Genomic DNA, 21145 nt, shown 5'->3' on the forward strand with positions numbered 1-21145 from the left:
GTGACAGTTGAAAACTCATGGCTGACTGTCATGCCTGTAGCGTCAAACATGGCTGATTTCAACTATGAGAAAAGAAATAATGACAATTATGATACAATCTTCAAATGAACAGACAATACATCAAACCTTATATTAATGTATATAACCATGTATAACATGTATTTATGTCCAAGTTATAACAAACAGGTCAAAGAGTTCATAACGACCACTGGAGCAGATGTGTACATGGAGTTTTGTGCCGATGGGGGTGGAGCCCATTTCTATATGGCCACGCCCTTCTTTGAGGAGAAATATGGTGTATGTATATATACCAATGTTAATTCTTACAATATAGATAAATAACCACTTTGTGATAGAAATGGCATATGGAGGTTATATTGCATACTTATGAATGGATATCAATTTGATATGCATTCACTATTTTAACACGAGTGTTAATGGAAAACTAATAATATAACGTCTTATGCAGGAACCCGATGGAGCAGAAGCTGTTCATCATAAAACTATCACAATTCCCGAACCAACCCACATTAATACCCAGACACCTAATGAGCCATCACCACAACCATCAACATCTGCCACATCACCTTCCCGTTGTATGGAACCCTCCATTTCCATGAAAACATCAGACCCGCCCATTCAAGAAACAACATCAACATCACCCGCTAAAACGACAGCCCCTTCCAGCCGACCCAAGAGAAAGGCCACTAAAAAAGTTTATGAACATTGTAAATCCTCTCAAGTTCAAACTGGCACTCGTGAAGAGCAACCTCCTCGTGGTGAGTGCTGGGTAACGCTAATAGCTCTTCCCCCGTGTGGAACCGGGGTAGAATATTTCCACAGCACCCCATTGCTGGTCGTAAGAGGCGACCAAAGTGGGCAACCCGTTTGCCGTGGGTTGCGCCCCTGTGTCGATGGAGGACGGGAGTCTGGTGGTTGAGGGCACTGGAGCCAGGAACAGGTGTTCCTTTTGCCCAACACACCACTTTGACCCTTACTTCACCTAGACGGGTGGTAGAATGGGCCCGGTTCTATCAATCGGCTGGTCATGTCATGCCCTGGCATGCTACATACATTGTATTACTTATAGAAAGTACTTTTGCATATTGCTCATTATAAATGTATGGCTGTAACTTTGCCTAGAGTCCAATGCCTGTAGGCGGTGGCTCATGGGCCAATCTGGCATTATTGACCTCCGGGTTCTATTTGTCTTGAGATAATTGTCAAGGGCCGAACCAGCCTGACTTTTATTCTGTTTGACATATATAGCTACCTGTGTCCTTCTTGCTGGAGTATAGCATCCCTGTAACCCTGGTGTTTGTAGTCGGCTTCCACTACAATATCGTCCTTGTTGACACTCCATGGTGGGTGGGGAGCCGGGATGTTGAATCACTTTTCTCTATCATGGCTACTCAACAATACACTGGTTCTCGAACGAAAAATAAGAGACGACATTTAGACACAGACACAATTTCATCATCTGATGATGAGTGTACGTTCCAAATTAATGTTGAATCCTGGCCCCGCTTTCTGGTGGTGGATGGTGTTGATGGAGCTCCTCTTAAGATCAACCCTTTCATTGTGTCGAAAGCTCTTGAAGGAATTTGTGGTGATGTAAAGAACGTGACTCGCCTCCGGAACGGGTCATTGCTTGTCGAATGTTCTAAACGTCAACAGTCCATAAATCTGCTCAATGCACACCATTTCAGAAATGTAGAAATTGCTGTCTCTATTCACAAATATTTGAATTCGTGTAGAGGTATCATCCGTGATCGTGCCAGATGTCTTTCTGACATGTCAGAAGAGGAGATTGCGGTTGAACTTAAATCTCAAGGAGTCACGTCTGTGAAAAGATTCACAAGGAAAGATAATGACAGGATTGTACCAACAACCACTTATCTTCTCACATTTGCCTGTCCAAGAGTACCTACTTCAATTAAAGCTGGTTATTTCAACATCGGAGTGGATGTGTATATTCCAAATCCGCTCCGTTGTTTCAAGTGCCAGAAATTTGGCCATGGGGCCAAATCCTGTGACAAGTCCCCTGTTTGCTCCCGATGCAGTAAAAGTCATGATAGTGCTGATTGCACAGATGATATCCATTGTGCAAACTGCAGTGGTGAGCACTTATCTTCTTCCAAATCCTGTCCATTCTATCTGAAACAATCTCAGCTTCTCAAAATAAAATACACTAATAACATTTCCTTTTCCGACGCTATGAAACTCTTGGATCAACAAACTCCAAACACACCTTCCTCCTTGTCATATTCTGCCGCAGTTGCCACTTCCACTCGCAAAGTTGACTGTGCATGTCAGACAGACATCAGCTGGGTCTCTGACAAGCAGTCAATCGTACCTCCAGTTCCTCGATACAGCAAAGACTCTTCTTCGTCTGCATCTCAGTCTGAGCTTCAGTCTGAGTCTGTGCCTGTGTCTGTGTCTGAGGCTGTGCCTGTACCTTTGGCAGTACCTGTGTCTGTTCCTACACCTGAGCCAGTGAGAGAAGTAACTACCACTAAACATCTCACGAACAAGGAAAAGAAACAATTGAAAAAGAAAGAATTAAGGGCCCTCAAACAAGTAGAGGTGCCATCTCCTTTGATCATCCCTGTAGAGGTTCACAACACTTTTGAACCTTTAGCTATGGAGGTCACTCCTTCGCTGGCATTACAGCGTAGAGGACCTTCCCCCAGATCACGATCTCCAATTGAACCCCCATCAGCTGCTCTGCTCCCTTAATACAATGGAATTGCCGAGGACTTCGGAACAACTTAAATGACCTTCAGCTTTTAATTCAAGATTTAAAACCATCTGCATTTTGTTTACAAGAAACTTTCCTTAAAACTACTGTCAAATTTGATTTAAGACAGTATGATTCCTACCATTGCTTTTCCCCTCCAGGGGATACAGCAACAGGGGGATCTTCTGTTATTGTGAGGCAGGGCATCATCCACAGTACTGTACCTCTCAATACCCCTCTTCAGGCTGTTGCAGTACGGGTAACTTTAAATATTGTTTTTACTTTATGTTCTTTGTATGTCCCACCATCATACTCTCTCCGACAGTCTGATCTTCAGGCACTGTATGACCAACTCCCTAAGCCATGTGTCATCATGGGAGATTTGAATGGTCATAACCCACTTTGGGGTAGTAATGATATCAATAACAAAGGAAAACTACTAGAGGATTTTTTCTTAACTAACGATTTATGCATTTTTAATGATGGTTCTCATACGTATCTACATCCGGCAACTGGAACTTACTCTTGTCTTGACTTGTCCGTTGTAGACTCTAATTTACTTGATGAATTTGAATGGTCAGTCCACGATGACCTCTGTGGAAGTGACCATTTTCCTACCATTTTAAAATCTGTGACACCATCTGATATTCCTCCATCATCAAGATGGAATTTTACTAAGGCAAACTGGGCTTTATATGAAGTCCTTTGCACTAATCAACTCAAACCTGATGATTTTCTTGATGTTACCGATCCTATTAAACTTTTTTCCGATGAACTGAATAAAATAGCTGATAAATGTATTCCGAAGTCCTCCTCAAATCCTCACATACGTAAACCATGGTTCAGCAATGATTGCAAGCTAGCTAGGAAGGCAAGGAAAAAAGCTGAACACTATTTCCGTCGCCATCCTATGGTCCACAATTTAAATAAATTTAAAATATTAAACGCTAAAGCACGGCGTACTTTTAAACAAAACAAGCGTCAATCTTGGCAAAATTATGTCTCCAAGATAAATTCACGTACGCCGATGTCTAAGGTATGGAACATGATTAAGAAAATAAAAGGTAAGGGTTCTAAATCTAGTGTCCACCACCTTAAAAATGGGAATGAATTATTAACTGATACTTCTGATATTGCTAACAAACTTGGTGAAACTCTGGCTCAACATTCTTCCTCCTCGAACTATGCCCCTCAATTCCAAAAATATCAAAAGCAACAAGAAAGGAAACCTATTAATTTTAATTCCGATAATGGGGAGGATTACAATGAAATCTTTTCCATTCATGAACTCAATACTGCCCTTGGGCAAGCTCATGACACTGCTTCCGGGTCTGATAATATACATTATCAACTCTTAAAACATTTACCGCAATCCTGTTTAGAAACCCTCTTGATGATCTTTGATAAAATCTGGACGTCAGGAGAATTTCCTTCTTCATGGCGTGATGCTATTGTAATTCCCATACCTACACCTGGTCGTGATCATACTGATCCTTCCAATTATCGACCAATTTCATTGACTAGTTGCGTTTGCAAAACCATGGAACGCATGGTCAATAACAGATTAACCTGGTACTTAGAATCTAATAACTTAATCACAAATATCCAATGTGGATTCCGTAAAAATCGCAGTACCATTGACCATTTAGTTCGATTGGAGTCATTCGTTAAGAATGCCATTGTAAATAAGCAACATGCAGTGTCTATCTTTTTCGATCTAGAAAAAGCATACGACACTACATGGAAGCACGGTATTTTAAAAGACTTACATGACTTTGGATTGCGAGGCCGTTTGCCTCAATATATATCCAAGTTTTTATCTGACAGACAATTTCAAGTCCGTGTGGGTACTACCCTGTCTGATCATTATAATCAGGATCAGGGTGTCCCACAAGGCAGTATTTTGTCTGTCACATTGTTCAGCATTAAAATAAATAGCCTCTCTAAGGTTTTAAATGACTCCATTGATGGATCTTTATTCGTGGATGATTTTAACATATCATGTCGTGGTAAAAACATGCATTCTATCGAAAGACAATTACAATAATGTCTAAATAAGATACATAAATGGTGTTTAGAAAATGGTTTTAAATTTTCAAAATCCAAAACAAATTGTATACACTTTTGTAGGAAATACAAACCTCATAAAGACCCTGAGTTAGTTTTAGATAGCACTCCGATTAAAGTTGTAAAAGAGGCTAAATTCCTGGGTATTATTTTTGACCACCATTTAACGTTTTTACCACATATAAAATATTTGAAAAATAAATGCCTGAAGGCCCTTGACCTACTGAAAGTTGTTTCAAATTCCAAGTGGGGAGGGGATCAGAAAACCCTACTCCAATTATACAGAGCACTAATTCGCTCTAAACTGGATTATGGCTCCATCGTCTATGGTGGAGCCTGCAAAAGCAACCTTAAACTTTTGGATACTATCCATCATCAAGGTCTAAGACTATGTCTTGGATCTTTCCGAACTTCTCCGATTCACAGTCTGTACGTTGAAGCTAATGAGCCATCTCTTAAACAACGCCGCATTAAATTATCCTTACAGTATGTCTCTAAATTACGCTCTAATAATTCGAATCCAGCATATGACTGTGTTTTTAACCCCCTCTATGAAAATCTCTATCAAAAAAAATCATCGGTTCTCCCCCCACTTGGAATAAGACTTCAATCTGATATTTCAGCTGCTCAAATTAATCTTGACGATATAGCCCCCACGCAGCTTTTGTCTTCTCCACCTTGGCAGTTAGTAAAGCCAGAGGTGGATCTGACATTAACTAACTTAAAGAAATCGGAAACTAATCCACTTATTTATCAACAAAAATATAGTGAATTAAGAAACACATATAATACTTACAAATCTATATTTACAGATGGATCCAAGGATAGTGGCGCTGGCAACAGCGCAACTGTCATTGGATCCAGGATTATCTCCTCCAGATTAACAGATAATAATTCCATTTTCACAGCAGAGGCCAATGCCATTTTAACAGCTTTACAATATATCAGTAAACAGTCAAAATATAAGAAATTTATCATATTTTCCGATTCTCTTTCTTGCCTGCAGGCTATCCATAACGTATCATGTCAACATCCACTTTTAATCAAAATCATTGAATTATTTAGTGAACTTGCTACTGGCCAATATGACATCGTCTTTTGTTGGTTGCCCAGTCATGTGGGCATCAAAGGCAACTCAATGGCTGATGCTGCTGCTAAAGCAGCACTCAACAAATCTGTGACACCACTTCTTATCCCATACACTGATTTTAAACCTGTAATCAGATCTTATATTTGTGATCTTATGCAAAAGAAGTGGGACTCCCAAGTCGGTATCAATAAATTACATGCAATTAAACCAAATATTGGTTACACCTACTTGGGCTGTCAGTCCAGATTTGAAGAGGTCATTATGCGACGATGTCGTATTGGCCATAGCAGGTATACACACGAATATCTTTTAAAAGGTGAGGATCCTCCATTTTGCATCCCTTGTGATGAGAGAATCACCGTCAAGCATGTCCTGCTTGATTGTGTTGATTTTTCCATCACAAGGGATAAATATTTCAATGTTTCAACCTTAAAGGATCTTTTTAATATCAGTGTTCATTTAACTATTGCCTTTTTAAAAGAAATTGAATTGCATAAATTTTGATTGATATGTTTTGTATATAGTATAATTTTTATAATTGGTAAAATAAATTTGATAACTGAGATTGTTAGTGGCTGTATCCTCGAAGGGGGTTGAAGTAGTGTAAAATTATTGTCCCCCTGAGAGGATATGTAAGACCACATCTTTCAAAGTATATTTATTTTGACCACATTTTTAATAGTAGTATATCTGTTCGTTTACCTTTGGCTAAATTTGTCATAATCGCCAACAGCTGAAGGGATGATGTAAATCCGGCTGGGGTCCATGCAGGTAGCAAAAGTACTGTAAGTCCCCATGGACCCTAGCATGGTGGTCTACCTTCAGTTGCTGGCGAACTATAGCCCTTTTTTATATTGTACCGTAATTTATAGTGCTATCTTTTTTATAGTTGTATGCTAGTTTTAAATAATAAACTGTGATATTCTAGTAATTTTACTGTCCATCGATGACAGGTTTTAATTTAGTTAAAAATGTATGTATTACAAATGTAACATTTCTCGTCACGATATGGCTGAAATATTGCCGATGTGACGTAAAGCATTAACTCACTCACTCACTCAGTTGCTGGCGATCTATAGCCCGTTTTTATACTGTCATGTTTTGTATAGTGCTATTGATTTTATGATTAAATACTAGTTTTACATTTATTTCTGTGATATATCTAGTTATTTTACTGTCCCTCGTTGACAGATTTTTACATAAGCTTCAATCTATGTATTATACTTCACCATTGCTAGTCACGATATGGCTGAAATATTGCCGATGTGACTTAAAACTTAACTCACTCACTCACTCACAAGTTCAAACTGTAACAATTAGCAGCTATTGTCAAAAGGAATATACCCCAGACGATCAGGGACTAAATGAATGGGTGGGGTGTGAACACAAGTGTCAGCCCGAATGTTCATTCTGATGCCACATTGGTTGATTTAATATGAAAACCCATGCAGCCAAAGACCTCAAACCTTTAACAATTTACTGTCCTGCCCATAATCCATCATTAAAGTTATAAAATGAATCACGTGGTTGTTGTTTGTTGAATTAATGTACTGTTTATTGTGCAAGAATGCGGGACCGCCACTGTATACTGGTATTGCTTCATATGAAGTATATCATAGGTTTCGATGTGTTTTATGCATATTTTAAGCCGTAACTAAATATACAGGTGTGGGCATGTATTCTATATAAATCATGTTCATATAGTAAGAAATGTGACGGTTCACATCATATTCATATTACATAATATATTACATAATGATGTTTGTTGAAATGCTGCATTTAGTTTTGTAATGTAACGTGACACGCCAATTCCGTTCAATCTTTTGATTGTTATAAAAAAAATGCCATGATTGAGCCAACAGGTTGACACTTCAGTTTATGTTGTGTCCCGCTATCAAGCCACTGTGAATTGATAGTATATGAACCAGATGGAGATGTGTGATTGTTGAAAACCGATGCCCCTTTACTTCCGGTCATGAAATACGTGAGCAGGTTGCTGCCAAATGCTTATGGGCCAATGATGTTGCTAGTCACCATGTAGCACATGGTTTCAATGATTCTAGACATGATGAAGTTTTTTTTGACCCCATTAAAATGATCGGGAACTGTTGGATGAGAGTAAGTATCAGGGGATTCCGTTGACTTAACCAATGGGTGATGTTGATGTTATTGTAAAAATCTGCTTCACGGTATTGAGATTTTATTTTGTCTGATTCTGTTTTGAAAATTTCATGTAGATAGTCTCCAACACTGGCAATGATGGATACGATGTTCTCCGTGTTTACTTTCCCTTCACGTAATCCATTTGTGATTTTATGTACAACATTAAATGATTGTTCACTGTCTGAAAAGTCATTCGTGACATATTCTACACACCCATGACAAATATATTTTGAATCGTGAGTGAGTTGGCCTTGTTTAAAGAGTGCATAAATGTATTTTTTAGAATGACGTCGAGACGATATTTCTGTAACTGGTGAGGTGTCTGTGGAATAGGCGTCATGAGCTTTACAGCTGCGCCTGTGGATTTTTCGTTTAGGCATGTTTCTTTTTTATGCTTTACATCCACATCTGTAAATAATAGAAATATGATGAGCATGCAGCTTTAAAATGTTTATTATCTGTACGTATGTGTTGACGTTTATTCTGCAAATGTAGTAAATTGTGTGTTGTAATTTTATATGTTTTTTCATTAACTTGTAAATATGTTGCTGGAGTTACATTGTTTTATTTCAATAAAAATATTCAAATGCACTTTTTCTTTTTTCATCCCTAAATGATGACATACGTTAACTAGGGTTAACTGCCTAGTCAGTATATTCGAATTATGTCCCTTTCGCTCCACCATGGTTTCTGCCAAAATCTCTGGCGACGAGTGCTTTTTCGCAGTTGGCGAGTGACATGAGCGGCCATCGTTTCCGGCAGGTTAGTGTGTGTTGAGAGGGGATATTAATGCCGTTCTGGTGTAAATTGAGAGTTGTATCGGAGCGTAATAGCAATGTGACAGGTCAAAGTTGTTGTAAAACGAGTGAATGTTTATCAACGCATGTACCGAGGCACGTGTTGCATAGTGGAAAATGTAGTACCGTACTGATCAAAAGGGACTTACCATCTTGCGACGTTTTGTTCAGACGCCGCAAGGTGGATTTTTCACCTTTTTATAGGGGTTACTGGGTGCGTGTATTCACTCAATTTGGGGTGTTTCACTCAGGTGGGTCCATTTCCTTCATTTCAGGGGTATCCCCAACCTGATCAACTGAAAATTGTCACAGTTAATAACGTCAAGGGAACAGTTATGAAGGTGGGGGTCATGTGTTAAGTATTCGAGCAAATAGTCAGGAGCCTTGAAGAGGTGAAATCCCACTGATCAGTCAATAATGCCTATGTCCTACAGTGGCACGTAAACATGCTGTAATGCTGAACTGACAACATGAGACGTCAGACGAGCGCTGCTGGACTGGCGCTATTTCTCAACCAGTTCCTGACACGCCGGGCATGCGTTCAATGAGCCGAGGGGTGCCGAGGTGCCAGCGAGCGCTTGCGAGTATTTCGTTATGAACGCACCACCTACTGTGCGTTCCCGCACGCGCCTCCGTGCATTCCGAGGAGTAGGCACGCCGAGGGACAAACATGGCAGACGTGGTCAAGTGTGCGGCATGCCAGCAATATTTCTTTGATGTAATAAGCTTTTTCAGGCACCCACGCTTCAGTGGTATGTAAATCTCTTCTTGTGTAACATTATCATTAATTAATTAGCGGTCTGGAGATTCAGTAAATATTTTTTTACTTCACAGATTTGTTGCATGTTCTGAAGTAGCGTGTATGGTATATATACATGTATAGGCCATATGTGAAATTAACACAAACTCTTTGTTCATTAATGAACAATAATATCTGTTCAGAAACAATATTTTCCTGTACCTGCAGAAATGTCAAAAGTACACTGCCATGGTCCTGCATGGATGTCATTTGTGTTGTCAATAATATTCCATGTGTAGACTATTCGCTGGTAAATTGACAACAAAAGAATTTGTCTAGAGTCCAAAACATAAATCTTTGGAATAACATGATATTGTGTATCAAATTAACGGCGAAATAAACTAATAACCTAATATTGCACATGCATGGAACAATACCAGTGAAAGCCTCCTTTAATATATCAGATATTTCGTAAGATTCTTCATTACATTATAGGACCATATTCTGTCCATTATGTATTCAAGTATTCTTGCAAGATGGCATTACAGATGACACTGAACACACATCATCAGAATCGCCTCATTGGGCAACTCTACTCATTCATTCATACATTCAACTTTAGTTTCCTTCAGACACCAAATATGGGAATGGCTTGCTTTATTAAGCTCCATAAAATATCTACAATTTCACAAAAAAAGGCAGTAAGAGAAACAGGATAGGATAATGACATGTTGCATCTGTTGATATACCCCCTTCATCCACCCACGTTTCTGTTAGTGTTAAAGTTAGATAAGTAAAACAATGGAAAGTAAATTTATATCTTCCTTCCTTATGACAGCCTGTGACTAAAACAAGTCCTATTTTATTCGAGTCAGGTTAAGGAAAAATCAATAGCTCTTGATAATGTTCTTTAACTACAATATGAACTGTTTGTTTGTCATTTTTCTGAAAATGATAAGACGGAACATGGAATATCTGTCAGTTTTCAGCACTGAAGTTGCCAGAACATCTGATGTCGGTGCTGAGTCAACAGTTTCTTGGTTGATATTGAAGAGACTCCCCCTGAATCCAGAAACCAACGTACAATTTTTGATTGATAACGTAATAAAATAAAATAAGAAACTATACATGAACACCTAAAACATCTCTACAGATGTGAGGTGTCATTCTATGTATTAGTCGGGGGCACGGGTGGCCAAGTCATCTGAAGCGACGCGATTCGCTGTGCAGAGTTGCGTCCCTTGGGCATGCCAGAAACCTATGATTGTGGGTCTATTAACGTGTAGATCCAGGTTGGAATTGGTCTCCAGCAATCCATGCTTTCAAGAGGCAACTGGTCGGGTGGACTTAGTCATTGCAACCGAATGGCATAGATTGATGCTTATGATGTCAATCACAGGATTGTCTGGTCCAGACTTGATTATTTACAGACCGCCATCATATAGCTGGAATATTGGTGAGTGCGGCATTAAACAAGCAAAGAGATTCATAATGATTATGCAGTGACCTCATTATGTGACATCACCTAGCCTTGAAGCTTGTTTCTTTCAGCTAAATTCTGGCCACATGCTGTGCTGCTGCTGATCGAGCTCTATCGTGAGCACACACCACTATTCACATCACCGGTGTTAAGGAAAATAGAAGTGTGGAGGAGGACCAATGGGCGCATGAAGGACAAAGGATATGATTTCAGTGCTATGGCATGTGACAAGAAATTTCGGGCACTAAAAGCAAGGGTAGATATGGTTTGTACAATTAAAAAATCGGTTAAATGCATAGGTAGCTATTGGCTGTAAACTGGACGAAACTGTATTAATGTATTTTTTAATTCTTTGAATACTTCAATTGATGGTTGATAGTGTGGGTCTTTTTCTCAGAAAAAAATGTTTTGGTTTCAGATACAACATCATGGATAACAACAAAGCCACAGGAAGGTGACCATGTGAGTTTTACGATGTGATGGCCGATGTTCTAGAGGGAGACCCAACAGTAGCACCTGTCAGAACAGTATCATCCTTATCATGCACTGAGGTAAGTAATAACCTGTCTAATAAGTCAACCAACACTAATGAGTCCCATGAAGATGCCAGGTTAGAATTGGACTTCAGTAACCCACGCTAGTCGAAAGATGTGACTAACACGGGATCGGGTGGTCGGGCTCGTCGACTTGGTTGATCCACGTTATTGATGCTCATGATCTCCATCACTGGATTGTCTGGTCCAGACTCGATTATTTACAGACCGACGTCTGATAGCTGAGTGCGGTGTTAATCATCAAATCAGCCAAACATCTTTTGGAGTTAAACATTGTCTTGAATAGGGGGGCTCGGTTTTCTAAGGCATGCAGAAACTTATGATCATGGGTTCATATCCTGGTTCGCCCACTCACTCACTCATGGTTTGTCTGCATCAAACCAACGCATAGATGTAAATGACGAAAACTTGGATGACTTTGGGCTTTCTGTCCACATGAAGCTGACACGCTGTCATGTAACTGGCATACTGTTTAAGCGGCTTTAAGCAAAACTTACTCACTCACTCTGATCAGCTTCAATTAATGATGTGTAAATTCTGGTGTTTGTAGAAAGGCTTTGGGAACTGCTCTCTCCCCCCCTCCCCCCCCCCCCAAGACGACTGCAGCTCCTCCGACATTAACCATCTCCTCAACATCATCTTCCTTGAGACAGGCATCTACTTCAACACTGGCTTCTACCTCATCGTCACTGACATTTACCTCGAGACAGCCATCTTCCTCCTCAACACTGGCATCTTCTACCTCGAGACAGGCATCTACCTCATCCACACTGACATTTACCTCATCGACACTGGCATCTTCCTCATCAACAATGGCATCTACCTCATCGACACTGACATCTTCCTCATCGACACTGGCAACTTCCTCATCAACACTGGCATCTACCTCATTGACACTGGCATCTTCCTCATCGACAATGGCATCTACCTCATCGACACTGGCATCTTCCTCATCGACACTGGCATCTACCTCATCGACACTGGCATCGTCCTCATCAACACTGGCATCTACCTCAACGACATTGACATCTTCCTCATCAACACTGGCCTCTACCTCATCGACACTGACATCTACCTCATTGACACTGGCATCGACACTGGCATCTACCTCATCGACACTGGCATCTACCTCATCGACACTGGCATCTACCTCATCCACAATGACATCTACCTCATCGACACTGGCATCTACCTCATCAACAATGGCATCTACCTCATCGGCACTGGCATCTACCTTAGCATCTACCTCATCAACAATGGCATCTACCTCATCAACACTGGCATCTTCCTCATCAACACTGGCATCTACCTCATCGACAATGGCATCTACCTCATCGACACTGGCATCTACCTCATCAACAATGGCAGTTACCTCATCGGCACTGGCATCTACCTCAGCATCTACCTCATCAACACTGGCATCTACCTCATCAACACTGGCATCTACCTCATCAACACTGGCATCTACCTCAGCATCTACCTCTTCAACAATGGCATCTACCTCATCGGCACTGGCATCTTCCTCAGCATCTACCTCAAGACGGACATCTACATCGCTGTCGCCTCAAACTGAGGCCAGACAACCAACAAAGAAAGCCCGGCGAAATGATGCGCCAGAATGTTTTTTGGAATTTGCCAGCAATCAGAATCGGCAACTTATGGAGATAAAAGAACTCCAGAGGCAGGGCATCGAGGTTGCTCGAGAAAGAACTGCTGTTCTCAAAAAAATCACAGAGACACTGCTTAAGAAATAAACTTTTATTGACAAAAATACAAAAACAAATTAATTTGCACCTACTTGTTATAGTTATATTTAGTCACCAAGTGTAGACCCAATCAAGATCCTGAACATTTGATTTTCTGGAGGTGTTACTCTGTGCTAAGCTTTTTATATATAAAAAAAACTTTTAAAAATGCTTTAAACAACAATAATGATAATTCTTCGGCCTGCTGGGGGGCAAGGAAACACACATTGTTGTAAAAAATATCCAGTCTCCGCACAAAATCCCAGTTCCCCTCTCACCCCAAGAATATCAAATGGTCGTTCCTTGAACAAGTCTGTGATATGGCTACCAGTCTGTATGAATGATAGAGCATGGCCACCAGAGGACTGCCTCTGCAAACAAAAAGATGGACATTCAGTGTAATATTGTGTATACTGCTCAAAACAGTTAAAGAAAACCCCACAATTGCTTAGGGTAACAAAACCCACAAGCAATGACCAAATAACTATAGTCACATGAAAAGAATTGTTATTTTACACTGCACTCAGCAATGTTGCAGCTATATGACAACAGTTTGTAAATTGTCTGAACCACACAATTCAGTGACTGACATCATAAGCATCGATCCATGCAATTGGGATATGACATGCATCAACCAAGTCAGCAAGTGTGATTTACTTTGAACACCAGTTGGTACAATGTATTTGGGGCTCAGAAGATCACTATATATGCTGTCATACCAACATTATGTCCCAGAAATAACTTATCTTATTTAAAAACATCTTCAAAATATAAAAAATAATAACATTAATAGTATCCAAATGGAGAACAATCCTCAATTTCGGGCTCAACGAGCCGGATCCCAAGGGGAAATACTGCATTGTTGTTGAACGCCACACTGAACAATATTCCAGCCACTGACATGAGCATCGATTAACACAACTGGGATACACTGACATGCTAAACCAAGTCAGCGAGTGTGACCATCCCCTGGTCGCCTCTTGCGACAAGCATGGGTTGGTGAAAAACAGTTCACCCCAATCTTCACGAGTGAAAAACTGGTACTTAACAATGACACTTCTTTGAAACAATAACTGACGGATGATTTCTATCATTTTACTTCGGTCCCTCGTAGAGACAATATTGTACAACCATAACTTATTATTGTCCCCTTTAACAGACAATATCATTTTCCAAGTCAAGAGATACCACAACTTGAAGCTTCTGTTCAAGCAAGATTGTTTGCAATGTCATTCCTTTTGTTCTGTGCAGTGCCAGGGATGTCGTTATGGTCAACATCCTGAGCCCCATAGTTATCAACATGCCCATCAGCTTCAATGATATCATCTTCCAGGAGCATTTCTCTCTGCAACATAAAATTCGGGAGCATATAAGGTGCCATAATTACGGAAGGGATCTCTCCCAGAAGGTACATATCAAGATACTTCAGTCTCCTAGATTTACATTTCAAGACTCCAATCGCTCTTTCAACATCCACGCACGTGGATGAATGGGCTTTGTTGTATTTCTTCTCAATGACTGAAAGGTGACCATTGTCTCCAAATGGCACCATTAGGTATGTTATTAAGGGATAGGCTGAATCACCAAAGAGATGCATATGTAAAGGATAAAACACGCCCCAAGGGTTTGGTTGAAAATGTAAACACGACGCAGAGGGACAAAAACGTGGGTAGGAGGCCCGAGGTTTTGTCCAGAGGCAGAGTGTTTACATTTTCAACCAAACCCGAGGAGAAGTGTTTTATCTGTCTTATAAATCGACAGAAAATACTAAAATGCACTCTTTTCGTGACAAATTGTATTTGGGTATTCTGTATTTGGATAATTGTAATGCAGGGAGGAGGGAAACTCAAAAACGAATACACCCAAGCACATGCGCGGGCATCAGACTTTCCATGATTTGGAAGTTCGCGATTAAAGTCGTACACGTGGGACGAGTTCTCATTTCTGTCAGCAGTACGGTGCACGGCAAGAAGGATGGAGAGAGGAGACGGCGATGATATTTTTGTGACTCAGTCGAGCGTTATTGAAATTGAGGAAAAGGATGATAGTACTGTGAGTTTCAGTTTAGATTTGGTGATCCTCTGAACAGCATGGACATTGATAAGGAACTCGAAATTTGTGTACCTAAATCAACAAGGTACAAAAGCGACTGGGCCTTTACGGTCTTCCAAAGATGGCAAGAGGAGAGAAAACAAAGGGCTATGGATTGCAATTTGGATGTTCCGAGTGAATGTTTGACACAAAATTGGAAATGAAGCCCGAAAACATCGGTATAGCATTGACATTTTTCTTATTCGAAGCACGAAAACAAGATGGAGGCCACTATCCATCACATACTATTTACGGCATATTCACTTCACTACATTCGGCTATCAGAACTAAAGGTTCCCACATAAATATGTTTGAAGGCAAAGAGTTTGAAGACAGTCGAAGGTGTTTGGACGCCGTCATGAGGAAATGTTCTGCCGAGGGTTTGGGGGCATCATGCAGAAAGCCAACTGAGACCAACACATGTGAGGAAGAGGATCAGCTTTGGAAATCTGGGACGCTGGTGACCACACACCAAGACAACTGTTGGAATCAATTTTGTACCTTACAGGCAAGTTGCATTTTTTGTGTATTTGTCGTTCACGTAAGTGATACGAGTTTACCTTAAAAATATAAAATTGTGTAAAGAAAGTGTAAATTGCATCTAATTTTAAAGACCACATTCTGACCATGAGTGAAATTCAAATTGTAATGACCCGGATTGGATAGTTAATCCGTGAAATTATGTACATTTTAACCGAAACATCACAATAAGTCAAGATTATAAACTATACTATTAAAAAAAGTAGGGGATATTTCATTTTGCGATCATACTTGTAACAAATGCAAATGCATACGAGACAAAGTAATATATACCCTTGCAGAGGAATCATTTCCAGTGAAATTCGGCCCCCAAACACAACAATGGCAACCCCAGGATCTGCACGTGATGCTAGTGATGATCATGGGGGTTGAACACCAGATTTTCACGACTATGAACTTGAAGGTTTCGTGTGAGTTGCAAGTACATAAAAAGATTTTGACCCGGCGAGGAGTTTTAAAAAAAAGCAAACTGTTTGTCTTGACCTTATAATTCAAATGATTTGTAGTCGTTCTGTATAGCAAAGTTTCCATAATTAACATAATTACATTTCAAATATATTTGTAGGTCTGCACTTCGCGGTGAGGGGAGGGAAGGGAAGGGGCACAGGTCCTTGAGGATGTTCAGGAACCCACAAATTACCGGACCACATGAGGACCAGAACGGGCGACAGTTCCTTCTGTACACGGAAGATGTGTCCAAGTCAAACCCCGGTGGTATGAAGCAGCGGAAACAAGCCCCTAAGCAAATGCCTGCCTACGAAAACTGCGAAAATCACGACCGCTGTTATGTACGACTGTTTGTGAAGTACAAGTCATTGTGGTGAGTATGGTATACATTTGTATCGGTACTTTGTATACACACTCAGTATTAATCTTATGTATGTTCCCCTGTAACTGCAAGTACACAACAATCTTAAACGAACTTTAGGCTTTCTGTCAAATCGATATTCAGGTATATATATATGGCTTTTAAGATGGCGAAATCGGTCTATGGAAATGTCACCTATATTTTAATTTTTTTTCAAAAATCTAAACTCAAATTCAAATTGCGAAGTAGAATAATGTTATCTTTCAATGCTTCGTCTTAGTTTTATTTACCTTAAACAGGTAACCAGTTTAATCATTGATTAGACCTCAAATGTAATATATTTTATGTCGTATTATATTGTTGATGTTAGTATTTTTACTGTTTTTGTAGTGAAGGTTCACTCCCCGAACCATGCCGATGGATGGAAAATGGTACCTACAGACACCTGCTGAGCATAACACGCTCCAAGCCACGGTCACGCGCCTGTGCAAAGAAGCTGGTTTGGAAGGTTCCAAGACAAACCACTCTCTCAGAGCCACGGCTGCTATCAAACATAGCCACAGATGAACAGATGATTTGCGAGGTAACTGGTTAGCATAAGGTTTTGCTTGTTCCTTTTAAAAAAAACTGCAAATTTTAGAACACGAAAACGCCTACATTATGTCCCAAGAATTCGTCATATTTTTCTGTTCTCGTATCTTCAGTGTTTCAGTAAAGTGACATTGATTCCACACTTTTAAAATCGGACGTACAGAAGGTTAACATGCCTGACATCCTGTCAAATGCAACTAAGCGACTTCAGTCGGAGACGGCGACAACTGCATCGGAAGGGACAACCGGGTGCGTGGTAACGGCAAAGACGGCGACAACCGAGTCGGTGAACAAGGACAAGGCACATGTCGTGTTCAATGTTACAATCTCGTAAATGTAACGATTGATGTTTCAAGTAAATAATAACATTTTGAAACTTGTTTTTTTTTTACTTCATATATTGCTTTAATGCTCGGGAAATTATGTCTAATAACCCTCGGTCATTCTATAGAATATCCCGGAGAGCAATGACAAGCTGCCACTGGAGGTTTATATACCCTTACCCGCACGTTGCATTCGCAGTTGTCCGTGGTGCACGTGTTTTTTCACTTCCCCCTCTCTCTCCCCCCCCCCCCCCCCCCCCCCCGTGTTATCTCGCAAACATGTAATAGACGATTAAAATTGTCTGCATTCACTATTGTTGTAGTTAGGTTATGTGTTTTAGATAGACTTCATCGAAAAAAATTCATACTTTGTCTGAAATTTATATTTTCAGTTGGTAAAGTTTCTTTTGAACATCAGTTTATTTACCTAGCTGGCTTCAATTTGCACTTTGCTTTGTCCATTCTTTCACCTGCCAGTGCGAATTAGTGTCCATTACCTATTACTTATCTATGATAACTTAATTACACAGTCCCGTGAAGATTCCGGGGTCTTCCGCAATCCATGCGACTGGTGACTATGCTTGTCGTAAAAGACGACAAACGGGATCGGGTGGTCAGGCTCGCTGACCTGATTGATGCATGCCATCGATCCCTATTGCGTGGATCGATGCTCATGATATTAATCAGGGCTTTTTCTGGCCCAGACTCGATTATTTACAGACGGCAGTCATATTGCTGGAATATTGCTGAGTGCGGCGTTAAACAACAACATATCAAACCATTTTAGAACATGATGTTAAAACAGCGCAAGCGCAAGCACTAAAATCAATACACAGTGTCAATACACTAATTACTGGCTTCCATTCCTTCAGCTCTTATTGTTGTAAAGTGTTGGCTTTCATTGTCTATTGCTTATCACCTATCAGCGCCAATCATCTGTTGGCTTCCCTTGTTAGTTTCTACCATTTGTTATTTTCCACCTTTTGTTATAGTATTAATTTTGTTGTCGTTACATGTACATATATATGCTCTCTGCCTCATTGTATTCATTCACCTGATGAAGGAGTAAGCATATACTCCGAAACGTTGTGTTCCTCATTATAAAGAAGTTGACATCCATATATTCTCTTCCTTATGTGTATCTCTTCTAAATGACTTTCAAAGACCCGAACTTGAAGATCTGTTGCTTCTCATGCCAGGTAGTTGTGATTTTTCGGGCGCTTCAATCGATGTCGTCAAGTCCTGGCTCAGATTCATTGATCATTTAAAAGTTTGAGCGCACGTGGTTCTCAGTGTGTGCAGTGTCGATGGACCTTGTCCCTTTCACGTGCACACCAGATGTTCAAGCTCATACAACAAAAACAGTTGGAATATTGCGGAATGAGGGGGCACGGGTGGCCCACTCGTCTAAGGCGCCGCGATTCGCTGTGCAGAGTTGCGTCCCTTGGGCATGACAGAAACCTATGATTGTGGGTTCGAATCCCGGTTCGCCCGGATGATCTTTCTAGGTTTGTCAGCACTATACCCGTTCTCGTGGGTTTCACCGAAGTGGTAAACGTTCTGAGACCTGCATCGCTTCGAGTTTTCCTCCCACATTAAGCTGACACGCCGTGATATAACTGGAATACTGTTAAAAGCGGCGTTAAATCCAACTCACCACTCACGGAATGAAAGTGTTCCGGAAGATAATACGAAATGGGGTTGTTTACCTTATGTTGGTTGGTTGTTTAACTCAGCAATATTGCAGCTATATGACGGCGGTCTGTAAATAATCGAGTCTGGACCAGACAATCCAGTGATTGATATCATGAGCATCGCAATTGGGATCGATGACATGCATCAACCAAGTCAGCGAGTCTGACCACCCGATCCCGCTAGTCGCCTCTTATAACAAGCATGGGTTGCTGAAGACCTATTCTACCCCGGAATCTTCACGGGTGATGGGAACAACGCCAACGTTGTGTATTGTGCAGTGCTACCGACGCCCCCACTCGAATGACCATCTGATGACAAGAAACAGTCCACCTGATGTATTAAGCACTGTTAAAAAAGATGTATTGTTATTAGAAGGGTGATATCTGTACGGATTCGCACATACATTTCATGTTAACAGATAGGAACACCATACATGTATTTCCCATTCATTGGCGCGTGGGGTCCGTGAAAATCCGGGGTAGGATAGATCTTTAGCAACCCATGCTTGCCGAAGGGACGACCTTGCTTATCGTAAAGGGCGACTAACGGGATCGGGTGGCCAGGCTCGCTGACTTGGTTGATGCATGTTATCGATCCAAATTGCGTGGATCGATGCTCACGTTGTCAATCACTGGATTGTCTAGTCCAGACTCGATTATTTACACACCGCCGTAATACAGTGTGGCGTTAACCACTTCGGTGAAACCCACGAGCACGGGTATGGTGCTGACAAACCTAGAAACATCATCGGGGTGAACCGGGATTCGAACCCACAATCATAGGTTTCTGGCGTGCCCAAGGGACGCAACTCTGCACAGCCAATCACGGCGCCTTAGACGACTGGGCCACCCGTGCCCCCTCTGGTGGACTACTTCTGTTACTATGTGATGTCGGGGAATCCCAAAACTACATTCGAGGGAATTCCCTGTCTACTTAAGAGTAATGATATTAATGCACAGGACATTTAGCGAAATTCATGCATATTCTTTTCCAAACTACCAAACAAGTTGATATAATGACAATTGCGCGACATTGCTGTCGTCGAAACGGCTACCTCTGTGACGTGACTGCCATAGGTCTCAAAACACATGGCGTAGTTAGTTAATTACAAGCATGTTACAAAAGAGCAGGACATATGCCCTCGGAAACATGAAGTATTTGGGACCGGGGCCATGTATGAAGATCTGGAATCAAATCATAGAAGGAATTCGTCCTTCATAATATATATGGCTGATAATCATGAAGGTGTCGTAGACTCGTGTGAAACCAGGCATGCATGCATCAAAGGAATTAGGCACTTCCATGAAGAAAGAAAATGTCAGATACCAAGAAACCCTAAGGCTTTCAAAAATGGCATCATGAGTGATCTGATAAACTTGGCAGCGTGAAGACGTCTGTATGCTGTGGCATCTGCCGCAAAGGTAATAGATCACATGGTTGGTTGGCTTGTTGTTTAACGCCGCACTCAGTAATATTCCTGCTATCTGAAGGCGGTCTGTAAATAATCGAGTCTGGACCAGACAATCCAGTGATTGATATCATGAGCATCGATCTACACAATTTGGTTACGATGACATGATGTATCAACCTAGTCAGCGAGCCTGACCACCCGATCCCGTCAGTCGCCTTTTACGGCAAGCATGGGTTGCTGAAGACCTATTCTACCTCGGATCTTCACGAGTCAGATCACCTGGACAATGGTTCACAGTTATCAAAATCAAC

The 21145-nt window shown here is 40.8% G+C and overlaps 1 pseudogene; it reads left to right on the forward strand.

Annotated features, from left to right (window-relative positions):
• Window positions 1-15626: 15626 nt before the first annotated feature.
• On the forward strand, window positions 15627-17409 carry LOC139449017 (uncharacterized; annotated as a pseudogene).
• The last annotated feature ends 3736 nt before the right edge of the window (window positions 17410-21145 follow it).

This window comes from Haliotis cracherodii, unplaced genomic scaffold (assembly GCF_022045235.1).
Source record: "Haliotis cracherodii isolate W230 unplaced genomic scaffold, xgHalCrac1.p SCAF_7, whole genome shotgun sequence".
In the NCBI taxonomy this organism is placed as follows: Eukaryota; Metazoa; Mollusca; class Gastropoda; order Lepetellida; family Haliotidae; genus Haliotis; species Haliotis cracherodii.